This window comes from Spermophilus citellus (assembly GCF_964194105.1).
Source record: "Spermophilus citellus genome assembly, chromosome: 18".
NCBI lineage: Eukaryota > Metazoa > Chordata > Mammalia > Rodentia > Sciuridae > Spermophilus > Spermophilus citellus.
Window position 1 is genome coordinate 69,292,754 of NC_138200.1, and position 12,245 is coordinate 69,304,998.

Genomic DNA, 12,245 nt, shown 5'->3' on the forward strand with positions numbered 1-12,245 from the left:
CTGTTGTTTTTCAATACTTTTCTTGTGCTTTCTTGCTCTGCATAATGAAGTTCCTTCAAATCCGATTACAGAAAGTCTCAAATCAAACTTCCAACCAGCTTCTGCTTAGGCACTACCAGCCTCTGATGACCGATGGACCCTCAACATCTTCAAGAGAACAATTCACTCAGTGCTGAAGCTCACTACCAGGCACAATGGAATGCAGCGGACATGGGACAGCGGGAAACAACAAGTTCAGAGAACCTCTTAATCTGCCATCCTGGATTCATGAGTCTTTATGTCCTATTAAGCTTCCTCATGGCCCTTGGTCTCTTTTCTGTCAGCCCCCCAACATGGAACTTCTGCCAGAAATTGATCTTTGCTCTAATTTTTATCTTCATTCTGCTCTTATTCGCTCTGATCTTCTTCAGGTGCTGGTGATGATATCTGGAAAAACCTGCCAATAGACGTGTTGCCTGTCATTTATCTAAGCCCTGCCATCTCCCCCTTAGTCATTTCTTTAAAAGCTAAACTTGGTTAATATAAAAACATCAATGTAATTATGGTGTTATTAATGTGTTCATATCTTTCAGGTATACAAGTCTGTAAGGTAGAAGCTTCAAAAGAACATTATATCAAGCTGGTGTTCTAAAGTTGTATGGTAATTTTAGGCTTAAAAAGAAAAAAAACATGTTGGAAATTTATTTATCATTTGTGTTCTATAACTGGACTTGTTATCAGTAAGATATGTAAAGTTCTATGTTGCTTTCTACACTGAGATACAATTTAAATGTATTTTTAAGTCAATGAGAGCCTAATCTGGGTAAAGGTTTTATTGTAAAACACAAAAGTGCTTTGCTACTTTCCTACAAGAGGTTAAAAGCTTTCAGCCTTTCTTTAATTCATGTTTTAGATATGATATTATGTTGTGTTAGCTAATATTCATGTGAACTTGAGCAACAATTTATGTAGGCTTTGTAAGATGATGTTTAAAAAGCAAAGATTAGCTTCAGAACTATAGTATTTGAGATTTATGAGCCCCGCCTTACTTGAGATAAGGCTCTATGTCCCATCTCACTGCATGTGAAAATGACTATGAAAAAAAGTAGGCCAGATTTTAGTGCATTTAAAATTGTGCCCAAAAGTTGGTTTTTGTCACGATTGCCAGGATATCAAACAGGGGATGTACTCTGCCAAAATTCTAGGTAGCTATTACATAGACTAAATATGTTTTTACCCTAGTTAGTCTTGTTTTGTAGTTTGCTTTTAGATGGACTAAGGATTGCCTGTTAATGTTTTAAAGAGGTACTGCTTTAAGAACTCACAACCTGGGTTAACTTAAGACAAGAAGTTATCACCTACAGGATAGAGAGATAGACATTAAAGCCCAGTACCCTTAATATAAGGCTGTTAACTTATTTTGCTGGATGTTTAAGATTAAGTTTTAAAATTAAAAATTTGGCTGTTGCCCTCTGAGTCAGTCTGAATCAGGGAATAGGGGACTTCTTCAAAGGGCTCTGCAACTCTAGGCCACATAACCTCCCGATCAGGGAGATTAATGAGACCAGTGGAGGACAGGAAGCCAGCCAGTGCATTTGCTGTGAAGAGGAGGGTCATCAGAAAAGGGAGATATCCCTGATGCTTCCGAGGGAAGCCACATGGTCAAGCAAGGCCTGGACCCATCCTAGCGCAAATGGCACTAGCAGAACTGAGAAGCTGCTGTGAAGTTCCCGAGGACTTCCCAGAGACTCAGCTGACTGTTAACAATAGGTAGAAACAGAAGTCAGTTTGACTTGCTTCATCTTAAACACTTAGCAAAGACAGTCAAAGCCAAAGCACAGCTGTTCCTGGACATCTTAAATGATAATAATAGTTAAATGTAACTTCCGTAAATAAGTAGACTGGAGGCTACAAAAGAGATTCTTAGACAGAAATGCCTGATAACTGTCAAAGGGACTGCTAGAGTAGTTTTAGTCTAAGGCCTTTATTTCTAACCAACGCAGGTAGGCTTGATGTTTGCTGATATGGTTATCCAGCCCTGAGTAGCAGAATTAAAGATTTCTCTATTAGACACAGAGGTCATACTAGTAAAAGGATTTTGCAGGATCAGATGGCATTAAATTATTAAACTATATCTTAAGGAAAAAGACATCTGTAAACCTAAATGTTAGTTGTTCTGTTTACATCCCTGACATCTCTGACAATGTGAAAAATATCCTTAAAGATTTACATGCTCAGATAGAAGCCATGTCCTCAGCAACATGGTCGTGGAAACAGTATCTTAACTCCTAGTTCCTGGTACTGCCTGATAGAAAACATTGTTGATCTTTGTCTTGGCCATTATACTCATTGGCATATTCCTGTGCTGAGGCATTTATTACTGCATCAATATGGTTCCAGTACTAATGAGTTCTTGTTTCTCTTATAGACCACCTATCACTCGAATGGCCCTCCAGCCTATTACTTCTCAATTGGACTTTTAGCATGGACCACTCGATAGACCCGATATTTTTAAGGGGGACTCCAAACTGCTTGCCCCACACCGTCCCTTTTCAGCCTGAAGAAGCCAGAGAGATCCTCTTCGTCCCCCTTCCTCACAGCAGTAAGGAGTTCCCAAATTAGAGGGGGGAATGAAGCCAGATTTAAAGTTAGGTAGTCAGTGTAGTTAGATAAATCGGGGTCTAATACCGAGTGAAATCTAAAATGGAGGCCATGCTAAAAATGATTCCAGGAAACACAGGACAACCCATGGTAATCAGAAGGCAATATGCTCCACTGACAGAGATGAAAAATGAGACTCCCCAATAATTATGATTCATTACTTTTAAGATTAAAAGTAGTCAGAAAAAGGAGTGGGGAATGAAAGGGTAAAGTTTCTAAGCTGGAAAGCTTGAATTAAAATGTAAAAGATTAGGTATTATTAAGTTCCTCTGTTACACCCAGATTCCTGAGATAGTTAAGACAATGCCCTACTGGCCATTCAGCCTAGGGCCCTGTGCAGTTTGTCACAGGGCCCGAACCAATCAGTTTGAATGTGTACCCAGTTTAGAAGTGACCAATCACCCCTGCCCAGCCTGTTCCCGCCAATGAATGGACTAATCATGTATCAGAGTTGTTGTTCAATTTTCCCGTGCCTCATGATGATTTGTTCTGATATATGCAAAGCCCCCCAACCTCTCCAAAAAGTGTACTTAAGCTCTGCTTGACCTCTGCTCTGGGCTCTGGGCTGCTCTCCCTTCTTGAGTGAGCACGGAGCCCCAGCGCGCTGGAACGGATCCCTAATAAATCCCCCTTGCCATTGCATGGAGCTAGTCTCATGTGGTCTCTCCTTCGGACCCTTACAGAATGTTCCATGGAAATGCCCTTTGTGTGTGGCCCTTTCTCATACTCTGTCGTTGGGCGTGGCCTTCCTAGATGTCAGTCAACCTGCTGAAAGCAGACATCAGGAAGCTAGACTCACCCCCTGAAATCTGATCTCTTGCCTCATTTGAATGGTATGCTCTTTCTCTCTGTTTCTGTGGACCCTTAAGGTCAGAGGAGCCATCTCAGGGCCCCAAAGAAAAAGGTATCTCTGTCTCTTGTGTGGTTATTTTATGCAGCCCAGTTCTCCTGGAGTGACCCTGAGTGTTTTAGTTGTGAGGAATGAGACACTCCAACCTTATCAAGAACTTGCCCCAGCTCCAACCTGTTGCTAAGGTAATCTGTCCCAGGAATTGCCCCTTCCTACAGGGAACTATAAGGTTGTTAATTAATGTGTCCTGGGCTGCACCATCCTGCTCTTTCCCCTTCAGGCCATCTGTTTCCCATCTTTTGGCCAGCCCACCAATCATTTCCTAGGTCTAGTCACATACAAAGTAAGGAGAGAGATAAGGGGAAGAGAGCAGGAGAACAAAGGAAGCCTAAGACATAAAAAGGGCAGAATGCCTCACTTCGTGGGATAACAGGATACCAGCTATGGCATCCCCTTATTATCCCTTTTTAAATAAGTCTTGCTTTAGACGCTTGCCTCAGTGTGCTTCTCTAATGTTCAAACTTCAACATGTGAGGGAGCAAAACCAATAACTGGTGGTATCAAAATGACAGACTGCACTATTCATAACACTATTCATAACCCTCAGGGACCTTCAGCTTGCAGAGACCTCTGCAGTGAGGGCTACATTGACAAAATGACAAACTATGTTATTCATTACCCTTGGGTGACTGCTGTTCCCAGGAGCCTCTTAAGGGCTCAGAATCCCTGGGGGTGCTGCATATCCTGTAACCCTGTAACTCCCAGACGTTTCTGTGGTGAAGTTGTATTGGTAGAGGACACTACATAGACTCTTCAAGTCCTAGGGAAAGCATGGGGTCTGGTGCTTCTATGGTTCTCCCAGCAGGGATGCGCAGGCAAAACACTATCCTACATTACCCAGAACCCTCAGGGGCTGCAGCTCCCGGATTCTTCCTGGCAACTGAGCTGAAACACTACATTACCAATAATCTCAGGGTCTACAGCTCCCAGAACACTCTGTGTTGAGTGGCCAAGCCATTGGACTGCATTACCCACAATCCTATGGGGACTTTAGCTCCCAGAATCCTCTGCAGTGAGTGGGCAAAACACTGGGTTACATCACTCACAACCTTCAGGGGCTGTTGCTCCAAGGATCCTGTATAGTGAGAATGGTAAGGCAGAGAACTTTTTTTTTTTTTTTAATATTTATTTTTTAGTTTTTGGCGGACACATCTCAGTTTGTATGTGGTGCTGAGGTCGAACTCCGGGCCGCACGCATGCCAGGCGAGCGTGCTACTGCTTGAGCCACATCCCCAGCCCGACAAAGAACTTAACTATGCTACCCAGAATCCTTGGGGTGAGGTGTTATCCAGGTAAGTGTGCAACCTGAAACTCCCAGAGACTTCCACAGTGAGGACTTTGCAGGCAGAAGGCTAGACTACACTACCCAGAATCCCTCGGGGAATGGAGCTCCCAGACACCTTCTTGTTGAGGGCTGCAAGCTTTTTATTGAGTACACAAATTCATCTGGGGTCTCCAGGCAAATCCAAGAAGCCTTGATGGTGGAGTCCACTTAGATAGCATGGATGGTATTACCCAGAATAATCAATGGCCCACAGCTCTCAGAGACCTCTGAGGTCAGGGCTGCCTGAGTAAATGGACTACAATACCCAGAATTCCTGGGGGGCTCAGCGCTCCAAGGTGCCACTATAGTGTGGTCTGCATCAACATAGCACCAGAATACAATGTCCCTCATCCTTGGGGGCCTCCAGCTCCCAGATCCTCTGTGGTGAAGGCTGCAAGGGCAGAACATCAGACTACACTTCCCAGAATTCCTAGGGGTTCCTGTGTGATGATGTAGCCTGCAGATCCTAAAACCCTCTGCAATGAGGGCTATGTTGTAGAATACTGGACTAACTAGCCAGAATCCTGGGGGTATGTGCTACTTTCAGCCTCCATAGGCTTCTGGGGTGAGGGCTGTATGGGCCAAACACTAGACTACACTGCCAGAATCCTCCAGGGTGCCCGGAGCAACATGTGGCACACAGCTGTCAGGTCCTTATTTGTAACAAATTATTTATTAAAAATGTATTCCAGGGCTGGGGCTGTAGCTTCCTGGTAGAGTGCTTGCCTAGCATTTGTGAGACACTGGATTTGATCCTCAGCACTACATATAAATATAATAAGGGTATTTGTTCAATCTACATCTAAAAATATTAAGAAAGTTTTTTCCATGGCTTTCATGGAATTAAACTCATGAACCACATTTTTCTTTGGTTGAGAAAAATGCAGTTTATTTGTCAGTATATGTGCATTTCCCCCTCTTTTGAAAATGTTTTTATTAATGCATTTTACTTATACATAATAGTGGGGTCCATTTTTTTAAACAATTTTTTTAGTTGTAGATGGACACATTATCTTTATTTATTTTTATGTGGTGCTGAAGATTGAACCCAGTGCCTCTCACTTGCGAGGCAAACGCTCTGCCACTGAGCTACAGTCCCAACCCCATGGGGTCCATCTTGATGCATGTGGACATGCATGGAATATAATTTGTTCAATTTCATGCCAGTATTTCCATTTTCCCTCTCCACTTCCTTCCTCCTTCTCCCCTTTTTCTAGTGGTCTTCCTTCTGTTTATTTATTGTTTTGATAAGTTGGTGTTTTATAGATATACATGAATGGGGGATTCACTGTGGTATAGTCATATATGTACTTATGTCATTTGGTCAGTTTCATTCTGCAGTTCCTCTCTTTTCCCATCCCTCTTCTTTCCTGCTACATCCCCTTCTATTCCACTGACTTCCCTTTTATCTTCATGAGAGCTCCCTCTTTTGATATTTCCTTATTTATCTCTAGTTTCTGTATATAAAACATTTGATCCTTGCCTTTCTGAGTCTGGCTTATTTCAATTAGCAGGATGTTCTCCAGTTCCATTCATTTACCAGCAGATGCAATAATTTCATTCTTCTTTATGGCTGAGTAAAACTCTTTTGTGTGTATAAACCATGCTTTCTTTAACTGTTCATTTGTAATGAATTCAGCAAAGTGGCAGGATATAAAATCAACACGCATAAATCAAAGACATTCCTGTATATCAGTGACAAATCCACTGAAATGGAAATGAGGACAACCACCCCATTCACAATATCCTCAAAAAAAAAAAAAAAAAAAAAGAAATACTTGGGAATCAACCTAACAAAAGAGGTGAAGGACCTATACAATGAAAACTACAAAACTATCCCCCCTTCCTATCTCCCCTCCCCTTCCCTCCCCTCCCCTCCCCTCCCTCTACCCCATCTACCATAACTCATTTCTCTCACTCTCTCTTATTTTTTTCCTTTCCAAGCAAGGTCCTTCTATGAAAACCATACCTTTCAGAGTGATTTCTGAGTTTCACAGTGATACTCAGTATTCTTTTCACCAAGCCAACAAATGGCCATTTCACAGGGCTTGGAGGTGGTGTGTGTGTGTGTGTGTGTGTGTGTGTGTGTGTGTGTATAATATTGTATATATAATATATAATTATATAATATTGTATATATAACATTATATTATAATATATAACATAAAATTTAATATATATATGTATGTATGTTTGTATGTATATTACTCAAAACCATGAAATCCTTCAGGGTACTGACCAAATTTCAGGAGGAATACAGAAAGTCATGGACATTATAGGTGTTATCCATCCACAGGCAAGCAGTAGGTTATTCTTAAATTTGTAGGATGAGTGCTGGGAATGTTTCCACTAAACAGCACACATCCATTGATACAATTTTTTCTCTTCTCCCTAGTATGATATATTAAGAGGGATACATCAACTTAAAAAACAGTAGCCAGCAGAAAAATGACTCACTACAATACCATCAATGAAAATGTAACAAATGACTTTCCCCTTCATTTTCACAGGGAATATTAGACATAAACAGAAATATAAACACAAATATAAACACACATGTGAAAACATGCACACACACACACACACACACACTCTCTCTCTCTCTCTCTCACACACACACATATACACACACCCCTGGAGATGTTTTGTGTCTATCCTAGTGTCATATGACTGGTGGGTTAAACTATGTTCACCTGTGTCTTGTCTCAGCTCTGGTCTCTTTGGGCATACTCACCAGAGTTGTCATGACACAGGAGAATTCACCAACTTCATTCTCAGGAAAGGCCCCTACTCTGTGCTTTCCTTGCTTTGCAAATCCACAGATTAGCATTTGCCATGAATGTATGACTCTGTACTTGCTGACTCAAAACAATTGAACAGATTAGGATTGTGTTTGGCTCTGGTTGCCTACTACCTGGATTTCAACTTCTGCATGTTCCATTGCCAAGAAAGTGAGGTAAGGTCACTTGCTTGTCAACCCATTAGCTGAGTTCCATTCTCCTACCTGGTGTTTCTAAGGGCCCCATGACATGGAGGATGCATTCATCTCTCTGTGACATTTTCATGAGTTGAAATAACTATACCAACACACTTTGATCAGGTGCTCAGACAGGCCTGGTTATATCCATCTTCCATATATTTTGGAGACAGGGGATGCTGTAATTCTGGCCATGTTTTCTGTCCTGGAATTTGACAATATGCCTATTGGCCCTACATAGCTCCCCTAATCTTGTCTAGAAATTATTCTAGTGTCTACTTTTGAGGTTATCAGCAGTTGTGTCATCCCCTACATATTTGTACTCCCACAACAACCCTATACATACTCTTATATATCAAATTTGATTTAGATATTGGAGGAAGGAACACGTCAACTTTAAATTATTTTTAATCTTTAAAATTTTTTTTAAATTTTAATTTGTTATATATGGCAGCAGAATGTATCATAATTCATATTACACATACAGAGCACAATTTTTCATGTCTCTGGTTGTATGCATACTATATTCATACCATTCATGTTTTCATATATGTATTTAGGTTAATGATGTCTATCTCATTTCACCATCTTTTCTACCCCTATGCCCCTTCCCTTTCCCTTCCACCCCTTTGCCCTATCTAGAGTTTGTTGAATTCTCCCATGCTCCCCCACCCAACTCCACTATGAATCTGCCTCCTTATATGAGAGAAGAAAACATTTGACATTTGCTTTGGGGGGATTGGCTAACTTCACTTAGCATTATATTCTCCAATTCCATCCATATACCTGCAAATGCCATGATTTCATTCTATTTTATTGCTGAGTAATATTCTATCATGTATTTTTTTTAAAGAGAGAGTGAGAGAGGGGAGAGAGAGAGTGAGAGAGAGAGAGAGAGAGAGAGAGAGAGAGAATTTTTAATATTTATTTTTTACTTCTCGGCAGACACAACATCTTTGTTGCTATGTGGTGCTGAGGATCGAACCCGGGTCGCACGCATGCCAGGCGTGCGCGCTACCGCTTGAGCCACATCCCCAGCCCTCTATCATGTATTTATATACCACATTTTCTTTATCCATTCATCTACTGAAGGGCATCTAGATTGGATCCATAGTTTAGCTATTGTGAATTGTGCTGCTATAAACACTGATGTGGCTGTGTTCATGTAGTATGCTATTTTTAAGTCTTTGGGATATAGTGCAAGGAGTGGGATAGCTGGGTCAAATGGTGCTTCCATTCCAATTTTACAAGGAATCTCCATACTGTTTTCCATATGGGCTGCACCAATTTGCAGTCCCACCAGCAATGTATCAGTGTACATTTTTCCCCTCATCCTTACCAATACTTATTGTATTCTTTTTTTAAATATTTATTTTTTAGTTGCAGTCAGAAATAATACATTTATTTCATTTATTTATTTTTTATGTTGTGCTGAGGTTTGAACCCAGGGCCTTGCATGTGCTAGGCAAGCATTTTACCTCTGAGCTACAACCCCAACCCTGTTGTTTGTATTCTTAATACCTGCCATTCTTACTGGAGTGAGATGAAACCTTAGAGTAGTTTTTTTTTTTTTTTTTTGCATTTCTCTAATTGTTAGAGATGTTGAGCATTTTTTTCATGTATTTGTTGATTAATTGCATATCATCTTCTGAGAAGAGTCTGCTAAGTTCCTTGGTCTATTTATCAAATTTGACATTGTCCATTTTCAGGTTCCCCCTTAACTCAACTTGGAAAAGAGAAACAAGCTAACAAAGCCAAGGAAATTTTTATGTGCAGGAAATAGTGAATTCAATAAGCCAATATAAAACAATAATAAGAAATCTGTATAATGATATTTTTAACCAAATATCATTCTGTAGTCCAGGATTACAAACATGATAAAAAGAAAAATGACTGAGGAAGATGTGACTTACGGGAGTGTTCAAGTTTTGTCCCAAGTACCTGCAAATAAAAGTGATTGGTCTCCCTGGGAATTGTGTTGCCTTAGAAATGGGCCACATTATGTTAAAATATTTTCTGCACTGAGATTTAAGTACTTTTAAGAAAACATGTATAATACTTAATGAATTTAACTGAAATTGAATACACATCAAAAGTATTCCAAAACAAGATACATAAAAAGAAGAAAAGGGCACCATAATCTTTAAAGAGCTAGATACATAGTAATATGTTTCAAATTCCATTCCTAACCTATTGTGAACATTCTGGGGAGAATCACTTTGAGTCAAAACACAAGTATTGACTCTTAAGACATTGAGACATTCTAAATGTATCCTTGCAATCATTTATTTCTGGACATTTCCTTCTTAGCAGTTGTAAAATAACAATATAATGGGCTGGGGATGTGGCTCAAGCGGTAGCGCACTCGCCTAGCATGTGTGCGGCCCGGGTTCGATCCTCAGCACCACATACAAACTAAGATGTTGTGTCTGCCGAGAACTAAAAAATAAATATTAAAAATTCTCTCTCTCTCTCTCTCTCCTCTCTCACTCTCTCTTTAAAAAAATAAATAAAATAAAATAACAATATAAGTCCTATTTAATTCATTTTTCATTTATTTCTAGATTCATAGGAGGAAAAATGAGGTACTAATGGAGATATAAAGCACCATTATTTTGTTAAGAAGAAAAAGATAAAAAAGCAAATTAAACACAATTGAGACAGTCATTAATTGGTCTGACCAAACCTTGCAAAACAGTCATTTGGATTTATAATGCATGAAAAAATATAAAATAATATCTGACCCTAGAAGTTATTCTACATTTTCTAACTTTTGAAAAACAATTAAACTCAAATTGTATACATAAGTCCCATTTGTGGAACTACTTTTATTCTACTTCTTTTGTCAAAATCACTATAAATATGCATGTGCTTGAAGGAGAGTTCCAGCCAGAGGTCAAGTAGGTGGGTATTTCCTAAGAAATAGAAGCAGGGGGAAAAAAACTCTCGAGAAAATATTAATAATCATGTCGGCGAAAGATGTGTCAACTACACATCTTAGTCATAGGCTCATTAAGAGCAAAGAGTAAGTCCCAATTGAGAATGTAGATAAAGCAGAATTTCACTGTGCAGGAAGAGCTAACAATGGATTAGTCTGCCCCTCAACCACATTATCAAGCAATGAGACAGCATATTTAACAATCAGTTGTAATAAACCTGTTAAGAATATGGGGTTAGAAGGAGGAGGTGGGAAGATTTTAATGCCTATTTTTGAGAAATATTTCTGAAAAGTTAAAGCTATTTGCTGAACTAATTAATTAAAATTCTTATACAAAAATAATCTGCTTTCAGATTATTTAACTTTATTTCCAAAGAACTAGGAGTGATTCCAAATTTTGACTGATTACTTTACTTCCATGGAAAATATTCCTTCAACTTCTGCCCTTGGATACATGATGTTAGGGATGTTGTCATAGGGTATAAACAGAAAGGCAGAAATACATCTCATACTTAGCAGACTTTAATTCAGGATGGTGAAATGTAATTCTTGCCATTCAAAACTGAAGAATCAAAAACAATCAAGTCCCAACAACTATCTAGGTACTATAATCTTTAGTTTGCTAATGACCCAAGGTAGTGGTGTGGTGTTTTATAAAGATATAATCTCTGGTCTTGAAAAGCACATGTAATGTCTCTACTAAACAACCTAAATGTGAACCCTGAAATCAGAAGTTCAGTTTACTGGCTGGTACATACAAAGTCTGTATCCCTTTAGCTCCTTCTTCTGTTTTAAGATTCTATGAGTTCAAAGACAATCTCAGTAAAAGCAAGGCACTAAGCAACTTGGAGAGACTCTGTCTCTAAATACAAAAAGTAGGGCTGGGGATGTGGCTTAGTAGTTGAGTGCCCCTGAGTTCAATCCCTGATACCTAGGAAAAAAAACTCAATTACTGATTACAATCAATTTTAATGATGAATGGGAAGTATGCATAAAACATTCCCACTGTGTATCAAGATGAATTGATACTTCAGAAGAAAAGCCCTTGTGTGAATGAGATGCATCCTGAACCAACCAAGCCATTCCCTTCAAGGAAAACAACCGGTAGCATTTTTTGACAATGATAAAATTCAAACTTTCTAGCAAAACCTCAAATTTTGAAAGCATTTATCTCCACCAGGATACTAATAGTCTCCTAGCATTTAAAGTCTTTTTAAAAAGAGATTTTTGGTGGTGTTACCATGTGATTATTTGATATTACATAATGAAATCTGTCAACCTTTAGAAGTTCTACATAACTCCAAAAACTGATGTTTTCAAAATTACCATTGACCGAAATAACAAAATAATGTGTTCAAAAAAATTCTAATTAGAAAGAGATTAATTTGAATATAATTTGAATGACTGTATTATAATTAATTTATAAAAAAATTCTCTTTCCATGTTTAAAACATTT

General features: G+C 39.1%; 1 long non-coding RNA gene across 1 annotated transcript in view; it reads left to right on the forward strand.

Annotated features, from left to right (window-relative positions):
• The first annotated feature begins 4,704 nt into the window (after window positions 1-4,704).
• LOC308637939 overlaps window positions 4,705-12,245 on the forward strand; it is a 55,699-nt gene continuing 48,158 nt past the window's right edge. Inside the window, exon 1 of the long non-coding RNA XR_014019704.1 lies at window positions 4,705-4,842. This is a non-coding gene — a long non-coding RNA (uncharacterized lncRNA). The remainder of the gene's footprint in view (window positions 4,843-12,245) is intronic.